Raw genomic sequence first — 26,721 nt, 5'->3', positions numbered from 1 at the left:
GTCTCCTGAGGGACAGGAGGACGGTGAGGTTCTGGAGACCCAAGCAAGAGCCCAGGCTCAACTGAGCAAGAGGAGGGAGCTCTGGAGATGTCTCATGCAGCACAGAGGCTGCAGGGAGTGAGGCTGGGTCTATGCTTAAAATGTGCTAACAGCGTGTGTTTACCTGTGTTCCCACTACAAGGGGAAAAGGGCAAAAAGGAAAATCATATCAGAATGACAAGAGTGTGTATTGTCTTGATTGTGGAAACTATTTCACAATGGATGCTTACAGCAAGCAGCAGGTTGCAAACCTTAAATGTATATAAGTCCAACTGGGCAATTGCATCTGAATAAATCTGGAAAATTTTTAGGAAAAAATATAAGAGCCACGGATTCTAGCTCTAGAAGAAATACATTGAAAATGTTGCTAGCATTTCATGGGGTTGTTGGTTCTCTTAAACACTGGAGAGAATAAGGACCCTTTCTTAAATGTTAAAAAGCCCTGAATTTACTTTGTGCTTGTTATCCAGCCTGAGGAAAACTCTTCTATTCCTTCACAGAGCAATAGCTTGAGTTGCTAAACAGTCACAGCATGTAGAAACTGAGTCCTTAGCAGAGTCCTTCTACCTGTGTGTTACTCTTACCATGTTCAGGTTACAACCAGGTCAGCTTAATTTCACACTTCATTTCCAGCCATTAGCAGCTCAATAGTTTGATTAAAAAATGTGCCAAAGAAGAAACAAAAACGGAAATTAAAAGGAAACACTGATCCAAGTATTATCTCCACTTGCTAGCTTTGAAATCTCTCTGCGTATCATGCTCATTCCTTTTTTGTTCTCACGACTTCCTGTGTCTCACGACTTCCTGTGTCTCACAACTTCCTGTGTCCCACAACTTCCTGTGTTTCACAAGTAGTGGTTGGGAAGAGCCAGACCCTGCTCCTGCCATGTGTTGTGGGGCTATCACCAGGATGCCACTGGCCTCATAGGACATCCCTTTCAGCAAAGTCTGTCACAGCAGAGCACCTGTGTATACTCCCTCCTCTGCTGTGACTCTTCTCTATCCCTCTGTCTTGCACTAGCCAGGAATTTCAGAATGGTGCCCTAATACTTGAGTATTGTAGTGTAGAACCATGAATAAAAGCCTGTTTTGAAGTTTTACATCCTTGAGAAAGACTAATTTCAAGTCTCTCTTCATTGCAAAAAAATCCTCTTGAAAGAAAAGTTCTATCTTTGCAAAGAGAAAAAGTCAAGGTGCATACCCACTCCATCCTTAAGTGGGGAATCAATAAAACCTACTAATTTATTATTTCTTGGTTACCTTTAAAATGGTAGCGACCGAAAGGCCTATGAACATTAATGAATGCAAATAGTTCAGGATTTAACAATAGCATGAAAATGTTCTTAGAGGAAGAAGTGTACACACATGCTTCTTCATATGCACTCCAATTCATCATGCATTCTCTAAAACTCTGGGGTGTTGCATTTTAGAGTCCTACTAAATAAATCAAAACAGTATGTTATCTAAAATTAGGAACCAGACAGGAGAGCAGCTAAAATTAATTCACCATAGTAATCTCCACCTACGAGAGTCCCCTGAGGAAAAACATTATATGCCCATTTCCATGGGCAGAGATTTAAATATATCTCTCCTATTAGTTTTACATGCTGAAATCCCTATGCATTAAAATAAAAATGTATCTATCGTCTCAGAGGAGAAAGCTGGAGGTCTGCACTGACCTCTAAATGAATCCAATTAAATGTGATCAAGTTACACATCTATGTTTTAAAATCATCCTGAATATTTAAGAAGGAAAATAGGTCTAATGATAAATGTGCCATGTATATTTCCAAACATGTCAACCCTTGCCTCACCAATGAAAGGAAGACCCAAAGCGAGAGCTATCGACACGGACACACAGATGGGAAAATCCCATCACCTTAAGCCTTCAACTTGAAACTACACGTGCAGACATAAAGACTGCGTTCAACACAGTGTTGTTCGACATCGGTACCCAAATTCCATTTCATTCCCCCTCCAGTGGGCTTGGGGTGGGGGGCACCGAGCGTGGTCGGGCTCGTTGGAGATAATGTGATACAGGGCTGGAAGCCCTCCTCGGATTTCAAACAGGTCAACTTGTCAAAGCTTTATGTGGGAGCCAATTACATTAATTTTCCACAGTCACCAAATACATATTTCATTTCCATCTCCCACCAGAGATGGGGTCCAGGGATCCTGTTTCGAAAGGCTCTTATCACTAAGTAACATTCATACCCCCAAAGGAACCCTTGGCAGCCGGTGGCCCATTGAAGTGATTGAGCAAGGCCCAGGCTGCCTGATGCTGAGTGGCGGCGCGGTCACACCACACACGCTTGGGGACAATGGGGCTTCCACGTCAGCCACATTGTCAATAAATTTCAATTACACTAATTGCCAAGAGTTCAATGAGTGCACTTTGAAAGAGGAGAGAAAGGAATATAAAAAAAAGGGATCTTATGCCTCCTGAGGCTCAAGAAAGGGACGTAATAAAAAGTCTGTGTTCTAATGGGGGCATTCGAGTATTTTCCACCATGGCTTAACCAGATTTTACAAGCTGTTCCGGTTTCAGGCACCCTGTTTTACATTTCTTTGTTACTGTCTCCAAACAACATAGACAGAAACACAATTATGTGGCTCTCTATTTCAGGGGAGATTTAATTTCCAAGATTTTTCTCTTTTTCTTTTTGAACACATCAGTCTGCGCTCTTGTGGATAATGTGCCAAGTGACCTTGGGCAGATCGCTTCCATGAACGCTCTAGACTGCAAGACTAACCCAGCGGGTGGCGCAGAAGTCAGGGCCGTGTCCCATTACATGTCCTCAAGGAGGGCAAGAGAGGGAAGAAGGAAGCCTGGCAACCAGGTGGTGGTGTTTAAGGCAGCAGTGGGCACTGGGCCCTTTCCATAAGGCAGGGACCATGACCTGCCATGTTGGGTGGATCTTCAGGCTCACAGGCCATGGCCCTCACAGTAAGTGATGGAGCCAAAGGCAAGAACAGCTTCCTGGCATCTAGGATGCTGGGTGGATCCTGCAAGTCAAGCACTGCAGAACGTGGAGAGGGAAGGAGACCCATCCACCGAGGCCGTCACTGGAGGACCAAGGAGCTGACAACGTCCAACCTCTGGACACCCTCACGCAGCTCACCCTCCAGCTGCACCCTTCCCAGCCGGAGCATAATGAGGCCAAGATGACGAGAGAGACGCCCCTGCTGGTCTCCCCTGTAACCGGGTTTTATGAAGCTAAATGAGGCTTTCTTCCGGAGGAAGCATCATTTATCACAGCTCGTTACAGTGGAGGGGACAGGCGCAGAGTGCGCCCAGCGAGCCACAAACATTAACCGGCGTGGGCCGTTCCTCCCCTGCAAATTGGAGACAGTGCCGACCCTGACTTAGCGGAGGCTCTGAGGCCGCCCTGCGCCGAGCCCTGTATACATACTCACTCACGTCACCCTGGGATTCAATCCTCAGGGTCATCTTTTCTCATCTTCCAGCACAAAACCTGAGCGCCAAAGAAAAGTGGTGTTGGTAAATCACACCTCTGTAATGCTTCTAAGTCGTGGGACTGATTCTTCCAGGGATGTTTTCATTTTAAGCAGTGCTGCTCATTGAATGCAAAGCTCTGCGCTCTGGAAGGGTTTAAGCATCGAGGACAGACGGGGGAAATCGGGAAAGCTTGATCTTTGGAAACATGGTGCTAATGACGCCGGGGAGGATGAGCACAGACGCCGAGCATCCTGACAGCCTTGGGAGCACACGCAATTGGTGGCCGAGGGCCGGGTTCCACGGAGGCCCGTGTCCCAGGGAACACACGGCCAGCGGGGCAGCGAACGCCTTGTGCAGACGAGCTGTCTTCACGAGGGTGACCGGGCTGTTCCACAGGGCTGGCAGACCCGCCTGCCCAGAGGGCCTGGGGTTAGTGCTTGTTTAGTCATGTGACCCCACTGCATCCCGGGGTTCTGACGGCCGAAGGTCAAACAATTAAAAGCAGAGAAGGGAGTGTTGAGGGTCACTGGACTCTGTTCCTCACAGTGTTTGGAAAAGACTCGTAGGAACCTTGTGCATGTGTTCCTGTGAGAATCTCAGAGTACCACATTCTCTTATCTTGTACATTTTATTAAAAATTTGTACAAATATAATTTGAAAACCTGAGGCAATTTGCACACGAAGTTGCAAGGAGATGGGCACCATCTCCCACCCACATGGCCCTCAGTGCTGTCCCCAGGGCAGGGGACGCCAGCAGCTTCTCCACCTCAGAAAGGGGGTCTCCTTCAGGGACTTGCAGCCTCAGCACCCCAGGGCTGCAGGTGACGGTCTCTGGAACCCACCCCTGGCAGGGCCTCTCGTTAGCTGTCCAGAGGAGGAATCACCCTTGCAGTGTGAAATAAGCACCTGATCGTCATTGTCATCGCCATTGTTGTTTGTGGGCTGTTCTTTATAAGTTGGAGCTCAGCTTGAGTCCGTCTACCCATACAGTCTACCTTTATAAGGAATGCAAACGAACTCTTTTGAGGAAACAGAAAGACGACAGTTAGTGTCTGCATTGTAGCAAGGATAGAAGCAAGCAGAGATTCCACAGTAGACGTCCAGCTGAGTGTGCAATCCTTCCGGTCACTGCAAGCTGTCACTCAGGAGGTGAACCGAAAGCTACCAGAGGAAGGAAGCCACTTGCCCTTGGGGCCCATTGGCTCAAAGGTAGGTCTCGCGGAGATGGCTGTGCGAGCTGCAGCCTTCGAGGGACACTACGGGGTGTGGGCACCGAGGGAACAGTGCTCCCCCCCAGAGAAATCAGCCCTCTAGTTCATGGAAATAAAGACGATACGCAGACGCACACACGAGGTTGGGGGCAGATCAGGGCAAAGCAGGCCCAGGTCATTCCCATTTGAAAGGTCCTGTGTCCTCCCATTTGAGGGTTAAAAAGGGTCTTATCACTTCGTGGGAAGTCGGTTACTCCTTGGCCTTGACCTCCCTTCAGTGTCTGCTGAAGGCCTTGCTCGTCCAATCACCTGTTTATTTATTCAGTGCAGCGCGTGTTGGCGTCTACAGCCGTTGAGGGCATGGCTTTCTGGAATGCCCTTCTGGAAACTCCTGAGAGAGAAGGGGAAGCATCGCCCGCCCTGGAGCACGTGACATTGGCTCCACTCTGCAGGCCCCTCACTTCACCCAGGAAGCAGAGTCCACCTTCAAGCATCACCTAACGCACAGGCCTTAAAGGATGGCAGCAAAGGATCTCACCCCCCTGCCTTCAGTGAGGTCTGCTGTCTTCTGTGACTTCAGTGAAGAGCAGGTGAGAGTGACCGTCTCCAGTCCAGACCTTGCTCCTCTTCAAGGAAGCCATCCCTGCCTCTCCGAGCTGCCTCAGTGAGGACCACAGCACACCCTCCTAGGTGAGGCTCCCTGGCTGTCCCTCCAAGCCAGGCCTGGGGTGAAGTACGTCCAGCCAGAGCCACCGGAGGAAGCCTCTGAGCCTCCCTGGGGGAGATGGGGCTATCCCTGCTGATCTACAGGGAGGAAGTGAGAGTGTCCGGTGGATAAGCAGCTCCTCATGAAAACACCTGATGGCCGGGAGGCCAGACCTGGGGCCCAGACCACTGCCTGCCCGCACCTGGGCTCCTACCACCACACGCTGCCCTCCCTCGCTCTGGACATCGCAGCTCCAGAGCCAGGCCAAGTGACCCTGGAGCTGGCTGGAGTTGCAGAGGCACAGACACCAAGTGGCCCCCCTGCTCACCGAGGCTCAGTGAGGCAGACCAACAGCACCGTGGGCGTCCAGGGCACTGCCAGGATGCTGAGGAACACCCTGTGCCAGCCAGTGCTGGGCACAGCTGGGCATGGCCCAGCATGCCTGCCTCGCTGGGCTCTGGACGCCTCTGGGCACCACTGGGAGCTAGTGCTGATTTTCCAGAACAGCATGAGGGGCCCTGGGTGCCCACGTGCCTCCCCTCTGTGTTGTTGCTCTTTCTGGATGTACATGACAGGAGGGTGTATTTTGGCCCATTGTACGCACGTGGCATAGGTATGACTAGTTCCAATCAGGTCTGGTTATTCTGACTGTACATGACGTGGGGTTACGCTGCTTGTGTGTCCATACATAAGGATAGGAAAGAGGTCCAGTTCATTCTGAAAGCTCAAAAGGACGGAACACAGACCTCAGCAGATCCAGAGAAGCCTCTATTCATTCGTGGACTTGGGTGCCACTGGGGCACATTTTCTGGATGCAAAAATGGCCCTGAGTTACAGAGGAATTCTGGTTTTATAGGGTACAATGAGGAAGATGGAGTCACTAGGAGCTGTGCATGTGCAGTTCTGACACCAGGGACTAGTTGTACAGATTAAAACTTTAGTTCAGGAAGATAGTTGTAAACAGGTTGAAACTCCTCATTGTCTGGGAAGATGAGAATTCAGACCCCGAGGGATGAGTACTCAAATCTTGCCCTTGGTATTTGCTGTGCTTCATTTAGGACTAATTTGCCATGGGAGAAGGTCAAGGTTTAGGGCCCAGCATTCGGTATCCACCCCTTCCCCCCAGGGCCCATTGATATCAGATAAGGATCTGCTGGGAGGTTAATCCTTAGCTAGTTTTCCCTGCCTCCTTCCGAGCTGCACCCCTCTCCATTTTTCTTCAGGGACCACCTTACAGGAATATTATTTTCCTTAACCCTTCATATTCTATTGCCTCTTCTATTCCTATCTCCCCTCCCTTCCCTTCATTCCCCCTTTTCTAGTCCAAGGAACTTCTAATCCCCCCACCCCCGTTTTGTTGTGGGTTAGCATCCATGTATCAGAGAGAACGTTCTGCTTTTGGTTTTGGGGGACTGGCTTATTTCACTTAGCGTGATATTCTCCAGTTTCATTCATTTACTGGCAAATGCCATAATTTATTTTCTCTTTATGGCTGAGTAATATTCCTTTGTGTATATGTACCACATTTTCTTTATCCATTCATCTGTTTAAGGGTACCTAGGTTGGTTCCAAAGCTTGGCTATTGTGAACTGACCTGCTATAAACATTGATGTGGCTGTGTTACTGTAGTATGTTGATTTTAAGTCCATTGGGTGTAAACTGAGGAGTGGGTTAAATGGATTAAATGGTGGTTCCATTCCAAGGAATCTCCATTCTGCTTTCCAGAGTGATTGCACCAATTTGCATTCCCACCAGCAATGCACAAATGAGCGTTTTCCCCACATCCTTACCACCATTTACTGTTGCTTGTATTCTTTTTTTTTATATTTTAATTAAAAATCATAAATTTACATAGGGCAATATTGTTTGATTCATTCTGTTATTTTTTCCCTTCCCCCGCACCCCTCCTACCCCTCTTTGCCCTCTATACAGTGCTTCCTTCCTCCATTCTTACCACCCTCCTTATCCCTAACCCTAACGCTAACGCTAACCCCGCCTACCCCCCCCTTATATGTCCTCATCTGCTTATCAGTGAGATCATTAGTCCTTTAGTTTTTTGAGATTGGCTTATCTCACTTAGCATGATATCCTCCAATTTCATCCATTTGCCTGCAAATGCCATAATTTTACCATTCTTCATAGCAGAGTAATATTTCATTGTATATATATGCCACAGTTTCTTTATCCATTCATCAACTGAAGGGCATCTAGGTTGGTTCCACAATCTGGCTATAGTGAATTGAGCAGCTATGAACATTGATGTGGCTATATCTCTGCAGTATGCTGATTTTAAGTCCTTTGGGTATAGGCCAAGGAGTGGGATAGCTGGGTCAAATGGTGGCTCCATTCCAAGCTTTCTGAGGAATCTCCATACTGCTTTCCAGAGTGGCTGCACTAATTTGCAACCCCACCCGCAATGTATGAGTGTACCTTTCTCCCCACATCCTCGCCAACACCTATTGTTGCTCGTATTCTTGATAATCACCATTCTAATTGGGGTGAGATGGAATCTTAGGGTAGTTTTGATTTGCATTTCTCTTATTACTAGAGATGTTGAACATTTTTTCATCTATCTGTTGATTGCTTGTACATCTTCTTCTGTGAAGTGTCTGTTCATTTCCTTAGCCCATTTGTTGATTGGATTATTTGTATTCTTGGTGTAGAGTTTTTTGAGTTCTTTATAGATTCTGGTAATTAGCGCTCTATCTGAAGTATGAGTGGCAAAGATATTCTCCGACTCTGTAGGCTCTCTCTTCCCATTGCTAATAGTTTCCTTTGCTGAGAGAAAGCTTTTTAGTTTGAATCTATCCCAGTGGTTGATTCTAGCATTTATTTCTTGTGCTATGGGAGTCTTGTTAGGAAGTCTGATCCTAAGCCAACAAGTTGAAGGTTTGGACCAACTTTTTCTTCTATAAGATGCAGGGTCTCTGGTCTGATTCCGAGGTCCTTGATCCATTGTGAGTTGAATTTTGTGCAGGGTGAGAGATAGGGATTTAGTTTCATTCTGTTGCATATGGATTTCCAGTTTTCCCAGCACCATTTGTTGAAGAGGCTATCTTTTCTCCATTGCATATTTTGGCACCTTTGTCTAGTATGAGAAAATTGTATTTATTTGGGTTTGTGTCCACGTCCTCTATTCTGTACCGTTGATCTACCTGTCTATTTTGGTACCAATACCATGCCATTTTTGTTACTATTGCTTTGTAATAGAGTTGAAGATCTGGTATTGCGATACCCCCTGCTTCGCTCTTTCTACTGAGGATTGCTTTAGCTATTCTGGGTTTCTTATCCTTCCAGATGAATTTCATAATTGCTTGCTCTATCTGTAAGGTAAACCATTGGGATTTTAATTGGAATTGCATTGAATCTGTATAGCACTTTTGGTAGTATGGCCATTTTGACAATATTAATTCTGCCTATCCAAGAACATGGGAGATCTTTCCATCTTCTAAGGTTTTCATTAATTTCTTTCTTTATTGTTCTGTAGTTCTCATTGTAGAGGTCTTTCACCTCTTTTGTGAGATTGATTCCCAAGCATTTTATTTTTTTTCGATGCTATTGTGAATGGGGTCATTTTCCTAATTTCTCTTTCTGAAGATTCATCACTTATGTATACAAATGCATTGGATTTATGAGCATTGATCTTGTAACCTGCTACTTCACTGAATTCACTTATGAGTTCTAAGAGTTTTCTGGTGGAATTTCTAGGTTCCTCTAAATATATAATCATGTCATCAGCGAACAGGGATAGTTTGAGTTCCTCTCTTCCAATTCGTATCCTTTTAATTTCTTTGGTTTGTCTAATTGCTCTGGCTAGAGTCTCAAGAACGATATTGAATAGAAGTGGTGAAAGAGGGCATCCTTGCCTTGTTCCAGTTTTTAGGGGGAATGCTTTCAGTTTTTCACCATTTAGAATGATATTGGCCATGGGCTTAGCGTAGATGGCCTTTACAATGTTAAGGAATGTTCCCACTACCCCAATTTCTTAGTGTTTTGAGCATGAAGGGATGCTATATTTTATCAAATGCTTTTTTTGCATCTATCGAAATAATCATGTGATTCTTAACTTTTAGTCTGTTGATATGGTGAATGACATTTATTGATTTCTGGATGTTGAACCAACCTTGCATCCCTGGGATAAAACCCACTTGATCCTGGTGCACTATCTTTTTAATATATTTTTGTATGCGATTTGCTAAAATTTTGTTGAGAATTTTTGCATCGATATTCATTAAGGATGTTGGTCTGAAATTTTCTCTCCTTGATGTGTCTCTGTCTGGTTTAGGTATCAGGGTGATATTGGCTTCATAGAATGAGTTTGGGAGGGTTCCCTCCTCTTCTATTTTATGGAATACTTTGAGAAGTATTGGAATGAGCTGTTCTTTAAAGGTTTTGTAGAACTCGGCTGAGAACCCATCTGGTCCTGGACTTTTCTTTGTTGGTAGGCTTTTGATGACCTCTTCTATTTCATTACTTGAAATTGATTTATTTAAGTTGTGTATGTCCTCCTCGTTCAGTTTAGGTAATTCATATGTCTCTAGAAACTTGTTGATGTCTTCGAGGTTTTCTGTTTTGTTGGAGTATAGATTTTCAAAATAGCTTCTAATTATGTTTTGTATTTCACTCATGTCTGTTGTGATATTTCCTTGTTCATTCCAAATTTTAGTAATTTGAGTTTTCTCCCTCTTTCTCTTTGTTAGTGTGGCTAAGGGTTTATCAATTTTGTTTATTTTTTCAAAGAACCAACTATTTATTTTGTTAATTTTTCCAATTGTTTCTTTTGTTTCAATTTTGTTGATTTCGGCTCTGATTTGAACTATTTCCTGTCTTCTACTACTTTTGGTGTTGGTCTGCTCTTCTTTTTCTAGGGCTTTGAGCTGTAGTGTTAAGTCATTTATTTGTTGATTTCTACTACTTTTGTTGAATGCGCCCCATGAAATAAATCTTCCTCTCAGTACTGCTTTCATAGTGTCCCAGAGATTTTGATATGATGGGTCTTTGTTCTCATTTACTTCTAAATTTTTTTTTATTTCCCTCCTGATGTCTTCTGTTATCCATTCATCATATAATAGTGTATTATTTAATCTCCAGGTATTGGAGAAGTTTCTGTGTTTTATTCTGTCATTTATTTCTAATTTCAATCCATTATGATCTGATAGAGTACCAGGTAGTATCTCTATCTTCTTGTATTTGCTAACAGTAGCTTTGTGGCATAAGACATGGTCTATTTTAGAGAAGGATCCATGCTCTGCTGAGAAGAAAGTGTATTCATTCTTTGTTGGATGGTATATTCTATATAAGTCAGTTAAGTCTAAATTGTTGATTGTGTTATGAAGATCTATGGTTTCTTTATTCAATTTTTGTTTGGACGATCTATCCAGTGGTGAGAGAGGTGTGTTAAAATCACCTAGTATTATTGTGTTGTGGTTTATTTGATTTCTGGAATTGAGAAGGATTTGTTTGACATACATGGATGAGCCAATGTTTGGGGCATAGATATTTATGATTGTTATGTCTTGCTGATTTATGCTTTCCTTAAGCAGTATATAATGTCCTTCTTTATCCCTTCTGATTAGTTTTGGCTTGAAGTCCACATTATCGGAAATGAGGATGGATTCTCCAGCTTTTTTGCTGTGTCCGTGTGCATGGTATGTTTTTCCCATGCTTTCACCTTTAGTCTATGGGTATCTCTTTCTATGAGATGAGTGTCTTGCAGGCAGCATATTGTTGGATTTTTCTTTTTAATCCATTCTGCCAGTCTGTGTCTTTTGATTGATGAGTTCAGGCCATTAACATTCAGGGTTATTATTGTGATATGATTTGTATTCCCAGTCATTTGACTCATTTTTGTTTTTTGAAATGATTTGGTTTCTCCTTTATTTGGCTATTCCTTTAGGCTAGTTCCTCCCATTGCTGATTTGCATCGTTGTTTTTCATCTCTTCCTCATGGAATATTTTGCTGAGAATGTTCTGCAATGCCGGCTTTCTTTTTGTAAATTCCTTTAGCTTTTGTTTATCATGGAAGGATCTTATTTCATCATCAAATCTGAAAGTAAGTTTTGCTGGGTATAAGATTCTTGGTTGGCATCATTTTCTTTCAGGGCTGGTAAATGTTGTTCTAGGCCCTTCTAGCTTTTAGGGTCTGGATTGAAAAATCTGCTATTCTTATTAGTTTCCCCCTGAATGTAATTTGATTCTCTTCTCTCGTGGCCTTTAAAATTCTGTCTTTATTTTGTATGTTAGGTATTTTCATAATAATGTGCCTTGGTGTGGGTCTGTTGTAATTTTGTATATTTGGAGTCCTATAAGCCTCTTGTACTTGGTTTTCCATTTCATTCTTCAGATGTGGGAAATTTTCTGATATTATTTCATTGAATAGATTGTTCATTCCTTTGGTTTGTTCCTCTAAGCCTTCCTCAATCCCAATAATTCTTAAATTTGGTCTTTTCATGATATCCCATAATTTTTGTAGATTCTGTTCATGATTTCTTACCATCTTTTCTGCTTGGTCAACTTTGTTTTCAAGATTAAATATTTTGTCTTTAATGTCTGAGGTTCTGTCTTCCAGGTGCTCTATCCTATTGTTATGCTTTCTATGGAGTTTTTAACTTGGTTTATTGTTTCCTTCATTTCAAGGATTTCTGTTTGTTTTTTCTCAATATCTCTAACTCTTTATTGAAATGATCTCTTGCTTCCCGTATTTGCTTCTTTAACTGTTAATTGGTGCGATCATTTAATGCCTGCATTTGCTCTTTCATCTCCTCGTTTGCTTCCCTGATTGTTTTAATTATGTACATTCTGAACTCCCTTTCTGACATTTCTTCTGCTGTGCTGTCATTGGGTTTTATTGATATAGTATCTTGGTTTGTTTGGGACATTTTCTTCCCTTGTTTTCTCATATTGGTCAGATGTCAGTGGGACTTTGTGATATTGCAGAATTCTATTGGCTTATAGTGTCCCTGTAGATTTCCAGTGTATCACCTTCCTGCCTTCAGTAGCCTGAAGTCTTGGAGTAACTTGATAATGCAGTGCTTCCAAGGAAAGCTGCCCCCAGCCTGCTACTGGTTCCAGGACTTGGAGCTGGCTCTGTGAGGAAAGGCTCTCACTGAGTGGCCTGCTCCAAGAAGCAAGCCTGGAAAGGTGCTTCCCGCCAGAGGGGGCCGGGCTGCGGGCTGCTTGGGGAAGTCCCTGGCTGCCCTGTCCTGGTCCCTGAAGCAACCTGCGGGCAGGAACTCGCCGCCCTGGTTCAGGGACTTGAAGCTTGGTTCTGTGCAGAAAGGCTCTCATTGGGGGGCCTGCTCTGAGATGCTGGAGAATCTGGCCCTGTGGGAGGAGCCCACCGCCAGAGTGCGCACGGCTGCCTGGGGAAGACTCTAGCTGCCCTGCCCTACTCTAATAAGCCACCCTAATCCAGGCCTGCCGCCTGGGCAGCGCTTCACTGGGTGGGGGAGACTCACCCCGTGGCTGTATTTTAGTCCAAGTCTCTCAATGCCTCCCCTTCTTGAATCCTGGGTTCTGGAGCAACTGGAGATGCAGTCACCCTCTAGTCCGCCATCTTGGATCCTGTATTCTTAATAATTGCCATTTTGACTGGGGTGAGATGGACTCTCAGTGTAGTTTTGATTTGCATTTCTCTAATTGCTTTATATGTTGAACATTTTTTATATTTTTGACCATTACATTTCTTCTTGTGTGAAGTGCCTGTTCAGTTCCTTAGCCCATTTATTGATTTATTTTATTTGGTGTTAGATTTTTTGTATATCTTGGAGATTAATGCTTTGTCAGAAGTGCTAGTGGTAAAGATTTTCTCCCATCCTATGGGCTCTCTGTTCCTGATCTTAATTGTTTTCTTTGTGATGAAGACTTTTTTTAGTTTGATTCTATCCCCTTTATTGACTCTTGATTTTACTTCTTGCACTTTAGGAGTCTTATTGAGGAAGTCAGTTCCAAATCAACACAGTGGAGAGTTGGGCCTATTTTTCCTCTAGTAAGCACAGAGTCTCTGGTCTATTGCCAAGGTCCTTGATTCACTTTGATTTGAGTTTTGTGCAGGGTGAGAGATATAGGTTCAATTTAATTCCACTACATATGGGTTTCCAGATTTCTCAGCACCATTTGTTGAAGAGGCTGTCTTTTCTCCAGTGTAAGCTTATGGCACCTTGTCTAGCATGCGGTAACTGAATTCATGTGGGTTTGTCCTGGGCCTCTGTACTGTTGGTCTGCATGTCTGTTTTGGTGCCAATCCCATGCTCTTTTGCTACTATAGCTCTGTAGTGTAATTTAAATTCTGCTATTGTGGTGCCTCCTGCTTCCCTTTTTTCACTAAGAATTGCTTTGGTCATTTTGGGCCTCTTGTTTTGTTCAAATGAATTTCATGATTGCTTTTTCTCATTCTATGAAGAATGTAACTGAAATTTTAATAGGAATTGAATTAAATCTGCATGGTCCTTTTGGTAGTATGGCCATTTTGACAATATTAATTCTTCCTATCCAAGAACATGGGGAGATCTTTCCATCTGCTACGGTCTTCTTCGATTTCTTTCTTTAGAGTTCTGTAGTTTTCATTGCACAGGTCTTTCACCTCTTTTGTTAAATTGATTCCCAATTATTTTTTGAGGCTATTGTGAATGGGACAGTTTTCCTGACTTCTCTTTCAATTGATTTGTTATTGGTGCATAGAAATACAACTGATCTATTGGTATTAATCTTATATCCTGTTACTTTGCTGAATTCATCTAAATGTTCTAGAAGCTGTCAAATGGAGTTTTTTGGGTCTTCTAAATGTAAAATCATGTCATCAGAAAATAGGGATAGTCGGAGGCCTTCTTTTCCCTTGGCATCTGTCCATTTCCTACTTCTGTGTACTGAGCTACAAGGAACATGTTGAGTTGTGTGGTGAAAGAGGACGTCCCCGTTTCACTTCAGACCAATGTCCCTAAAAAATAGAAATGAAAAAGTTCTTAATAAAATACTGGGAAACTGCATACCAATGTCAAGTGGGGCTCATCCCAAGGATGCAAGGCTAGTTCGGCACATGGAAATCAATAAATGCGATACATCACACCAATAGACTTAAAGATAAGAGTCACTTGATTAGTTCAATAGATGCACAAAAGCATTTGAGAAACTCAGCATGCTTTCCCGCTCAAAGCACTAGAAAATCTAGGGACAGTAGAAACATACATTGACATGGTAAAAGGTGTGCATGCTAACCTCGTCTCTCAGTGGGGAAAACTTGAAGCATCCCCTCTGAAGCACACCCTCCACTTCCTAGTGCTGTTGTGATTGCTGTCTGTGCTCCTTGTGTTGCACCAAGAGTCGCCAAAGCACCTTTGCAGAGAAGAAGCCCAGAACAAAGGCAGAGGTCACGCCAGCATCTCGGGGAGCGGGCTTGAGCTCTGAGTTCCCATGCACCCCCTTCACGTCCTCTGCGCTCTTTCGAGCCCTGGAGAGAGGCACTGTGCCTCTGAGTGCCAGGGTCACTGACCCTGTGGGCTGAAACCGTCTCCTTCCATTTTAAAGGAAAAACAGAAGGGCCAGCCTATGGGTGTTGGGCTGCACTCTCACCTCTGTCTCCCTCCCAGTTCCTCACAGCTTCTAAGAGGTCTGCTAGTCAAGCTGCGTGGAGAAGAACTGGCTGCTTTTGTCCTCTCCACAGGCATGGCCACCATCAGTGCTGGGGTCTGCCAATTCCTCACAATTCTGGACTTCTTTTCCTCTTAAGTGGGAAATAATGAACCTTTATATTTAAAGAATTCAAACCGAGAAATTCCTTAAATCACGCTGAGTTTGTTTTATATCTTTCTCAGCTTCATTTCTGATTTTTTTTCTGGAAATTTCTGGTAAATCCTCCAGGAGTTTCCAGCACTGAGGCCGAGTAGCCTGCATCAGGGCGGGTGCTGAGCCCGGCAGTGGCCCTTGTTCATCTCTGAAGAGCAGCGGGAATCTGGGTAACTCGGAGAGGCTCATGTTAGAATGAAAAGCCCCTTGTGGCCATCGAGAGTGGCTTATTGCTTCCTGTCACCATCCATTTGTGTCTGCCAATAGCCGCTGGTTAAATCGATGCTCCTGATAAATATTGCTTGACTGAGGAAATAGAGCAAATCATCATTTCTTAGTGATGGATCTATTTATCTCTTCTGTGATAACATTCATTTCTCAGATATGCAATCACACAACCTGTCCCAATTTTATAAGCAATTAACAACATACTGGGATACTTGAAGTTAGACTACAGAATATACAGCTGCTTGCTTTCCTTTATTTTCATTCTTCCTTGACTAGAATGAATTATGGCCATTCAATATCAGATGCATCAGACAGAGCCAGGGAGGAAAGGTGCTGCCACCACTGCCCGCTGACACTCAGGTGTGTCCCCTCGCCTGAGTGGCCAAAGTCCTCACCTTCATCACTGATTCCACATTCCACTTGGCCTCGGCCCCTGTGTGTGCCACACACAGATCAGCAGGGGGAAAAGAAGCAGTCTCACGTTTGAGGTCATGGGACAGCAGCCTGGCAGTGAAGAAAGAAAGAACATAAAAGTCACACCAACATGCGGGACCTTGCGAGTGTGACTGGTCCTGATTGGAAGAGTGGAGCCTTGAGATCTGCAGGGACAGACACAACCTGCCCTAAGACCTGGGCAACGCTTTCCCCAGTAGGCCCATCCACAGCAGGAGTTTGAATAATCCATCGGGGTTACCGAGAACTGCCCTGATGGAAGCACATTCCAGACGGGGGACCAGCTGTGGCAAGGTCTCCAGGAAAGAGCAGCCCTGCGGCATGTGAGCAAGGGCACAGTGACCACCTGGAGGGAGCTAGAGAGACACGGCCCAGGGAAGAGCTGGGAGAGCCAGGCCATGGGGCACTGTAGGTCTCCTGGTCTCTCAAGAGCAGCAGAAGCCACGGAAGGGCTAGAGAGTGGGCAGGGGCTCACTGAAGCTCACAGTGACGGGTTAGAAACCAGCTCCATCTGGATCATGGAGGTCAGATGGTAGGGAATGGGACAAGACCTGTGTAGCCAACCTACCAGGTGGGCACTGAGCAGGCTTGAGTGCCTAGCAGCTGTGACAGCAGTGGAGCAACATGGAGGAAGTGCAGACACCAGGGAGATGAATCAGCAGCCTCTGTGCTGGGGGGATGCTTCCTGGGCTGTGAGTAGTTCGTGGAGGAGGGTAGAGCCAGTTTCTAAGTCCAGAGATGGTGAGAGAGGGCCCTGCTGGTGCTAAGAGCATGTCTGGTTTCAACGTAAGGAACCACATTCCTCACGCGACTCTCTGTGGATAAAGCCCTGTGTGCACCTCCAGTGCTGGAAGGGGGCAGGACAGGCCTGTGTTCCTTACATACAGTCACAAGCCACCTAACCTTGAGGACACCTTCTGTGAAATGCACGGTTGGGTGATGTCATGGTCGTGTGAACATCGTCGAGGGTCCTGCACAAACCTAGATGGCTCAGCACGTCACTGGCTCAGGTTGCATGGCATGAGCATGGACCAAGAATCATTAGCTTGATCTTTTCTCCTCATGAACACAAGGTGCTGTCACAGAAGTGGAGAAGCTTTTGTCACTCATGTGAGAACTCACAGCTGGGAAGTGGTCACCTAATGGGGCTTCTAATGGGAAGTAACTGTGGCTCTCGTGGACAAGGCTGCCCCGTACACTAAGAGAGTCCCCTGCTCAGGGTTAACACGGAATGGCGTGGCTTCCACCTCTGTGCCATCTGTACCTCGTGGGAGCTACACTCCCTCTTCTGCCAGTCTGCGGCTCCCTTGGCCACATCTCCCCTGGTCCAACACTGAGAGTCTCAACCAAGTGCTTCATATTGCAGGTGAGTCCAGAATTACACTCCACTCAAATCCTCTAGCTTGAGCCTCTTCTTGCCTCACCTCCATGCAGGCTAGGAGGGTGGAGGCCTAGAGGCGGATGATGTCCATTTTCCAGGTTCCTTCCTGCTCTTTGAGCACAGCTGCCCTGGAATGACCCAGAAGGCAGGGGAAACAGAAGCCTTTGTTTAACTTGTCAACTTAATTACCACCTATTTGACTTGACATGTGCAATTAGAGGCCGCCCATATCAGAAAAGAACAATATGTATCATGACATAATATGTACGTTATGTGCTGTGCTTGAGCACTAAGAACCTGACGCAGGCACCTGCAAGTGCTGAGAGCAGTCGCAATCTTTAAACTCCTGCTGTCCTACCAGCACTGCTCATCCAGGGAAACCAGCCTCCACTCACTCTCCCGCACCTCGAAGCAAAGGTCTCTGCAGACCAAAGCCTTGAAGGCTTGGGGCAGATGCTGCCAAGGTCAGAGACATTCAGAGCTCTGGAATAGAGGCCGGCACGGGGCAGTATAAATCGGCTAAGAAAAGACAGGTGAATTAGCCCTTCACTTCTTACGTAAGGTGTGAGCACCATGCATCCAGCCCAGGCAGCACTTCGTCTCCACTGGCTGCACCCTTCTTCTTGTGTGTCAACTCCTAGTTCTAGAAATTGAAAAACCCACACAGTCCTGTACGGTGAGGGCTGAGCAGTTTGCAAAATCAAACAACCACTCACTCTTAAACTATGTGTACTCTGGCTCAATCCTGGAAGCAGGTGTCGTTCCCAAACCACCGGCTGCGTGTGAGAGGCCCAGGAGAGCACAGTGCCAGCTTTCACCTTTGCCCTCGTTATCCGCTAGGCTGCTCAGCTCCAAGGAGGCAGCGAAGAAATTCCCTCAGACTTAAGAACTAAAACACGTTTGTGGATTTTAATTCAAAGTATATTCCTTTAGCTCAATGACAAGGCCCCTGAAGCTGAACTTTCCCGCTAACTGTCCCACCACAGACAGACTGTGCTTGTAGCGCACATCATTACCAGTGAGCCACACCTGATGGAAAACAATTAATATGAATTGGACTGGCCTGGATGGAAGCTGTTTTAGTCTTGAAGCGTCTCTGGGAAGCTCCAGTGACACCTGGGGCCATCTTGTGCTTTCCAGAGCCGTCCCTTTAAGCTCCTGCCTGGGGAGGCACCTACCTGCGCGTCAAGAGGTGGGCACGGTGCAGAGTCTTGCCCAGTTTTCTTTTCCTCTCCACACTCTGTGTGACAGGAAAATCAATAAATGTGACCCACCACATTCATTACCAGTAGAATGTAAGTAATATGAAATAATATAAACCATACGAAAATATCGATGCAGAAAACGTATTGGACAAAAACCAACTGTATTTCATGATAAAAACCCTCAACCAATTAAGCATAAGAGAAATGTTCCTCAACATAATAAAACCACATAGGACAACTCATAGCTCACATATTCAGGAGCGGAAATCTTTTCTACAAGGCGAAGGATGAGGTAAGGTGGCCCGCCCACACCTTTTCCATTCAACACATTATTTGAAGTCTCAGGCACAGCAATTTTGATGATGAGAACAAGAAATAGAGACATTCAAATGAGAAAGCAAGAGGTAAAATTCCCCATATGTGCTGACACATGTTTAAATTTTCTATGTATGATTTTACACATGTAAAACCATAAAGCCTGCACCCAAATCTCTGAGCACTAATAAAAGAATTCCATTTATAGTTACAGGATTCAAAATCAACCTTCAAAATCCTGTAGAATTTCTATATGTTAACAATGAAATTTCAAAACATCAAGTAAATCATTTCATTTACAGTATATAAAAAGGACTTACAATAAATTTTAAAAGGAAGGTGAATTATCTGTACAATAAAAATTATAAGATTTTGGTAACTTAAATTGAAGAAAGCACAAAAGAAAAGAAAGATAGCCTATATTCATGGATTAGAGAAATTGTATTATCGAAAGGTGCAAAGCCATCTATGGATTCAAGACAATCCATATAAAAATTCCAATGGTATTTTCACAGAAATAAAACATTAAGCCGAAAAGTCCATGTGGCACAACAAAAGAATCTGAATAGCAGTCAAGTTAAGCAAAAGTAACAAGATCAGAGACATCCCAAAAAGGAAAATATCCTCACTAGCCATTGCTGGGAAAAATGGATATTCACATGCAAAAGAATGGCCTTGGGCCCTGATTTCACACCCTACACAGAAATCATCTCAAAATGGAGTGAAGGGCGCTGGGTTGTGACTCAGTGGCAGAGCACTTGCCTAACATGAGTGGGGCCCTGGGTTCAACCCTCAGCATCAAATAAAAATGAAATAAGGTAAAAAACAATGGAACAAAGAATTACATAAGATCTGAAACTTTAAAACCGCCAGAAGAAAAGATAGGGGAAACGTCTGGATATTGGTCGGACTTGATTTGGGAACACCCACTGTTGAGAACGGGTGCCATCCGTGCAGCCCTCTTGTATAAACAAGCTATTTTGTGAACCGGACCCCCAGGAAAGGGGCGTGCAAGCACGAGGATGCCACAGCGGCGCCTTCGAGGGCCAATAAGGGTCAAATGGGATTCACTGGGCCCCAGGCTTATCAAGGCTGTTCAGAGATATCTACCTGAGGAATGTGCAGCTGTCCGGAGACCCCATCTATCAAGGACAGGGGACCTAGCCCTGACCCTCTGCCTCATAATTCACTCCTTCCCTCCTCCCTGCTCCCTCCAGGACCGTTCAGTTTTGGCGGGACCCAATAAGATTCAAATAAAGTGGAGGGATCAAACCAAAAGAGGACAAGTATTTAGCTGTGTGAATTTTAACCAATAACGTACAGGTCCTGTGTATGAATGCTGGAAAAAGCTCTTAAATAGAGCGCTTTCTCACCCCTCGGGGCCGCTCCCTCCCCCAGCCATTGCATAGGTCTGAGGGGCTGGTTGCGGTCCAGGCTCTAGCTTGCTTTAATAAAACCTCGTTGTGTGATTTGCATTACCGTGTGTTCACTTTGACTCTCCGGGGATTAATCGGAATGGGACCCTAACACCACAAAGGCATTAGGAACACAAGCAAACAAGGACTAAGGAACTGGCAACAACTCAGCTGCTGCAGAGCAGAGCACAGCAGAGTGGTAAGGGCAAGCTGGGGTGTGGGGACAAGAGGAAATGCTCAGGAACCACCACCAGGTCAGGGCTACAGAAGGAGCCCAATCACACAGAGGCCAGGGGACAAACGTTCCAGCTGAAACCAGGCAGGGAACTTGAGAAAAGAGGTCTGCAAAAGGCATCCTCGACCTCCATCACCATCAGAGAAATGCAAACCAAAAAATGCAAACCAAAGCCACCCAGAACACCACCTCTAACTTGGGAGAATGGCTGTCATCGAGAAGATAGAACAAAGAGTTGGCAGGGACATGGAGGCAGGCCACCATGGTACTCCATGGGAGCAAACGTGCGTTGGTACAGCCATTGTGGGAAATTAATTCCTGAGCTTCCCTGTTCATTGCGGCACTGGTCACAAGAGCAAAGTATGCAAGCAACCCAAGTGCCCTTCAGTGGGTGGTTGGATGAAGAGAGAGCATGTGCACACACACACATGCAGACACACACACACTGGAATATTACTAAGCTTAGGAAATAAGGAAATCTTGTCCTTTACAGTAACACTGACAAGCCAGGCAAAGAGGGACGAATACTGCATGACCTCGTTCATATTTAGAATCTGGAATATTTGAACTCAGGAGAGTGAAGAGTAGAAGATTGATTGCCCAGGGTCGGGGAGGAGGAACGGGAGATGCTGGAGGAGGTCTGAAGTTCAGTGAGAGAGCATGGACAAGTTCTAGAGCTGTATCATAAAGCACAGTGACTCTGACCAATGGAAATGCATCCTTAAAAATGCAAAGAGAGTAGATATTGAATGTTCTCATCACAAAAAATGATAAGAATCTGAGGAAATGCATGTTAGTCACCTTAATTTATTCACTTTACAGTGTATGCCTACATTAAAACCTAAGATTCCACACCATAAATATCCAAAAATCTCCCTTCTTAATTATTTCTCAGTAAAAATAGATGAAAAAATGATTCTCTGTATATAGGTAATATCTATTATATATTCACTGCAGTATCAATAAATCCGAGAAATATCATGTACTTAAATTTTATTTGTTTAAAAATAATAATGAGCCCTATACAAACAGAATTACAGAATTTATTTTTATAAAAACATAATTGATTTTTTAAATGAAAGGACAGTGAGGGAAGAAATATTCCTTTTTTTTTTTTTTTTTTGAACCTTTCAGCAAATCACTTTGATTCCTGGGTTCCCAGAGACGGCTGAATCTTCTCCCTCACTTGGCATTTAATGTGTTCTGGTATGTTGCTCTGGGTGAAGCACATGTAGAAAATCTGGCTCACAGAGAAGAGAAGCATTGCAATCACATTTTCTTCCTATAATTATGGATATTTTCTGTGATACTGTTGAAACTATTCAAACTAGACAAGTAGAAGTTTTTTGGACTGTAGAATCTGAAACAAATAAATCAATTTTTTCATGTTCTGTTACATTAAAATCTACCAGGCTATTTTGTACTTTGAATGATGGATCTTTCTACCCATGTATGAAATTGTAACATTCTGCATAGGTCATTTAAAAACTATTGGTTCACTGAGTTTTACAGATACTCCAAATCTTGACACATTTTATTTTAAAATATCAAAAAATTGCCTTTATTAATAACATCACCAAACTCATCAGAAAAGCCTTTAAGTATTGAGAAGCTGTCAAGCTCAGGCTAGAAAACTCGAATTTCGTCCTCGGCAACTAATGCTGTCAGTTGTTTTACTTGAAGTGTCAGGCGCACTTGATTTGTTTTCGAGGAAGTGTCCACCAAATGTCTCCAAAGTCTGCATAATTAGGGCTTTTCCGTCGGATGCCGTTTCAATTAAATGTGGCGTTCATTGCGCAGCATGGCGAGTCCAGCTAGCAGGCCGGTCACCCAGGGTCCCAGGTGCTGCCGCGCGTGTGCAGCGGGGATGGCCCCCGGTGTTCAGCGGCTGCAGGGGAACTTCCCTGCCTCAGGAGACTGCGGAGCAGGGCCTCAGCCCGGCCTGGGCAGTGAGAGGGTTCCTGAAGGCAGGGCCCTAAGGCCCGCTTGGAGCCTAGCGGTCCCATCCGACCTCTCTCCCTGCGCTTCCTCTTGGAGGTTCCCACTTAGCTGCCAGCATCTGGTTTTGAACTAAAGTTGTTACGAAATGTTTAGGTTATTAACTGATTCCTGATAACTTGATGTATTAACTTACAGGTTTATTTTTAAGATTTATACTACCTTACTTTTTAGAAAATTTTATTGTTGGGGTTAAATGTTTTTATTCAGTCAGGAATTTGAAGTACTCAGAGATAACCTAATACATGAAAGTCAAAATGAAGTTTTAATATTTGAGATGATTTGCTCAAATATGTAACTCAGTGATGCTGATGATTTTCAAGGAAGTCTTAACACTTCATTGTATTAATTAAATATTGATTTTAAAAATAACAAATGTTGCTAGATTAATAAACAGAAAAGTAAGGTTTGTAAATCAAATTTAGCTACTTTAATAAATTAAGGGAATGCTGTTTCTCTGTTAACACACTATGTATCACTGAAACACCAAAACGAAACACTGTAACTCCTCCTTGCAGCTGGCTGCATCTTAGATCCACCGCCTGGGCACATTCACAAGCATCTCCTGCTTTAGAATCACAGGCATTCAGAATAAGAGAACAGCTGGACAGAAATTTGAAGTAATGACATTTTTGAATCGAATAAAAGAATCAGAAAGTACCATGAAAATAGATTCAAATAATAAAAAATGATGCTTAGAAGTGAAAATATAATAAACAAAACATATACTGCAGTACCCGAGTTAACAACCAACATTTTGCTTAAGAAAGAAAGAATTAGTGAACTGGAAATGGAAATTAAGAACCTTATTAGGATGAAGAGAGTAACAGACTGAAAACAGGAGTGAGAGACTTAGAAGACCCAGGGAGGGTTGAAAAAAGAGGCAAGTCTGTGTAAACACAGAAACAGAAGGGGAAGCCAGTGTTCCCAAGAGCACTAGCAGCATATTTCCAAGAATGAATGAGAAGCCAGTAAGTGAAATCTGTTACAAGCAGAATTGATTAAATTAGGTCCACACCCAGACGGGTCTTAATGAAATAGCAGAATTCCACAAACAAGGAACGCCTGAACATACCCAAATCAAAACAGCTCATCCACAGAGAAGCTAGAGTTGGCACGACAGCATGAAAGCTGCTGTACCATCAGGAAAAGAGGAAACTCAGCCACAGGCAGGTACAGACAGACACCAGGACACATGGGACAGAACAGAAGGATCAATACAAACTTTGACTAATGCTGTAAAAATGAGTTAAGTCAGCAACAATGCCAAAATGTATCAGAAGAGGAAATAAAACATAAAACTACTCAAGAGCTGGGGGTCATGAGGTATTGAATGGATACAAACAGCTTGGCGGAATGAGACCTCTAAGTATTTCACAGTGACAAATTTGAAAACTTAGATAAAAGGTACATTTCCCATAACACATTGCTTATGAAACCTGAGAAAAGAAAAATAATCAGAACCCAGAAGCCTAAGTAGACCTGAGATCATTAAGTAAATCAGGTTATTAGTAAATTTTAATTTGCTCCCTTTATCCCAAAAAAGGAGGTACATACTATATTAAAAATAGAATTTGCCAAATGTCAAAGAATATACTTTGTCTTTTATAAATATACTTTTGTCTTATATAAACGCAGAGAACAAAATAAAGAGGAGAGCCCATAAGTCTTTCAGAAAGCTAATATAACATTGACAATTCCAGAATAATCTTACTTGCTATCACAGATGCAAGAATACTCAATAAAATAGCAACCATGCACATTTACTATTACTAAATAGTAATACAAGGATTGGGAAGAATTTATTGACAAAGATTAAGTAAAATCTTACCTTTATAAACTGAGAAAAAAATATTTGGTGAATTTCAACCAACTCTCAATTCTCATGAAGAATTACACAATTCAAATTTGAAATAGAAAGTACTTCCTTATTCCTTTCATCACACTGCAGTAGAAGCCAGAATTACTGATTGGTCATCAAGTCTAGAGGAAGATCACGAGTCTGGGTATAGCTGTCCCTGTTGCACACTAAGCTAAGAGCCCAAGCAATGGGAAGGCAACAGACAACTCAAAGGAATGATTAAAAAGAAAAAAAGCATGGCTGTCTGTATGAGACCACATAGACATATGCATGCACATATATGTGCACATACATAAATGCATACACCATGCATTATGATACATACACCATGAATTATGCATACACTTGTATGTGCATTGTAATTATGGTAGAGAATTGTGAAATGTAATAGGAGAAAATAAGATCTCATTTGGAATGTAAATAGTTTCCAGTGAACTATCTAGGAAAATGGTCAACAATGTAAGCCAGGGAAAAACATGAGAGAAGACCCAAAGAAGAAAAGAAGCCTGCCAGTCATGTTCATTTGTGGAGAGAAAGTTGTCAATTCTCTCATTAGTCAGTGAATGCAATAAAATTTTAATCTATGAATTTTATGAAATTCAATGGAATTACATGGAAATTGACACATTGATCATTACAGTTCAATGGAAAACCGGGGCAGCAGAGCAAACCAAGGGAACTGAAGAAGCATCCCACTTGGTCAGAATTTGAGAACAGTTAACAGCTGAAGGTGTGTATACAGGTATCTGAATACTGACTATTACAAAGTACAGATGTTCAAAAATCCATGTGTGAGTGAACACTGTGTTCAAAAGAGAGAGTGAGAAAACTTACTATAAAAACAGCTCTGGTAATCATCCATACTTGTAAAACATTAAGTTACTCCTTAGATCACACCAAATAATATATAAGTCCCAGATGGATTAAACATGTAATTAAAATGCAAAGATACAGACTTTCAGAAGATAACAGAAAATATTGATAAGCATCAATGCGTGGAACTACTTCTTAAGTACTTTCAAATGTCCACCACAATACTCCTCTCAAATAGACTGAACATTGGGCTACTTTAGCATTAAAACTTCCTTGTTATGAAAGACTCCATTAATAATGATGATAACACATTTTTATGTAGCAACTTTTATGTGCCGGCCTTCTCACACTGAATATGTTAACCAGTTAAAGCCTCAAATATATATTAGGTAGGTAATATTTCTGTGATGATTTTTGCTTGTGAGGCGAGGTGGTTGAAGTAATTTTCTCAATATCAAGTAAATAGGAAGAGTCGAAGGTGAACCAAAGACTTGGAGCTGGAAGATCTAGATGAACAACTGCGTCTACCCTGCAGTGAAGAGCAAACCATTCAAAATGCCAACCGGGAACATATTAAGATCTCAAGAAACTAATGAGAACATTCCATAAAAAAGAAAGACTCAGAAGCAGGTGAGAGTGTGCTCTGCTGTCTTAAAGGTTAACTGTGCACAATACAATCGCAATGTGCTGATCTGAGCAAACAGCAGTGTATGGATCCAGCAGCTTCAGGCCAGAAGGAGTGCTCCCCAGAGGGTGCTCTAGGGAGGTTTGTGTGGGAGGAACAAAGGGGTCCAGCTAAACAGTTACCTTATGCGGTCTCCCGCTACCAAGTCCCTAGTGCCAGTACCGCAAATTAGTGGCTGCTTCTGATTGTTTAGCTGTAAGTCTGTTTCCCTTTAATATAAGTTCTTGCAAGAAATAGGCTAAGTTTAGCTCATATCTGCAAATCAAGGCAGACAAAAGTTACTTGTGAGGGCTAAGTGGCTTTGCATGCACAGGATTCCTCAGACCTGGCCCGTTTTAATTTACATTGACAGTTGTCATATGTGATTCCTGGAAATGTAGACCAGAAACAGAACATGTGATATTTCTCCCTGGGAAAGGAAGAGAAGCATCGGCCTGGAGTTCAGGAGCAAGGGGGGCAGCACAGGTACGGTCGGTGTGTGTTCCGGTGTCTACAGGCCAGGCTGCCTGCAGGACACATCACTCAGGACGCACAGCGGTGGGGACCCTTGCTCAGCTTTGCTGCTCCACCTGGAGGTTCAAGGTTCTGCTGCTCAGACTCCCCCACAAGCTTGGACACACTGGCGGGTGGCTCCTGGCTCAAAGGTATCAGCAACTGGGGAGGAAGATCCAATTAGGTCCGCACATGTTTGCTGAGGACTAGGCTCTCCCACCATATCCCAGACACACCAGATGGCAGGATTGCCTGGGGTCCCTTCTGAGACAGGAGTGGGACACTCAAAAGAAGAGACGTGGGTCTCCCAAACAGCATCAGCAGCACGCTTCGCTCAGTCTGAAACGGCAATGTAGATTACAGCGCCATGAGACATTAAGGAGTCCTGGGGTGCCCTTGGGGGGGAGCACGAGGGCGAGTTGGAGGTCGTCAATGCTGGGCTGC

The sequence above is a fragment of the Sciurus vulgaris genome (genome assembly GCF_902686455.1).
Source record: "Sciurus vulgaris genome assembly, chromosome: 6".
Lineage (NCBI taxonomy): Eukaryota > Metazoa > Chordata > Mammalia > Rodentia > Sciuridae > Sciurus > Sciurus vulgaris.
The sequence above is the reverse complement of the archived record's forward strand: the minus strand, read 5'-3'. Positions refer to the sequence as shown.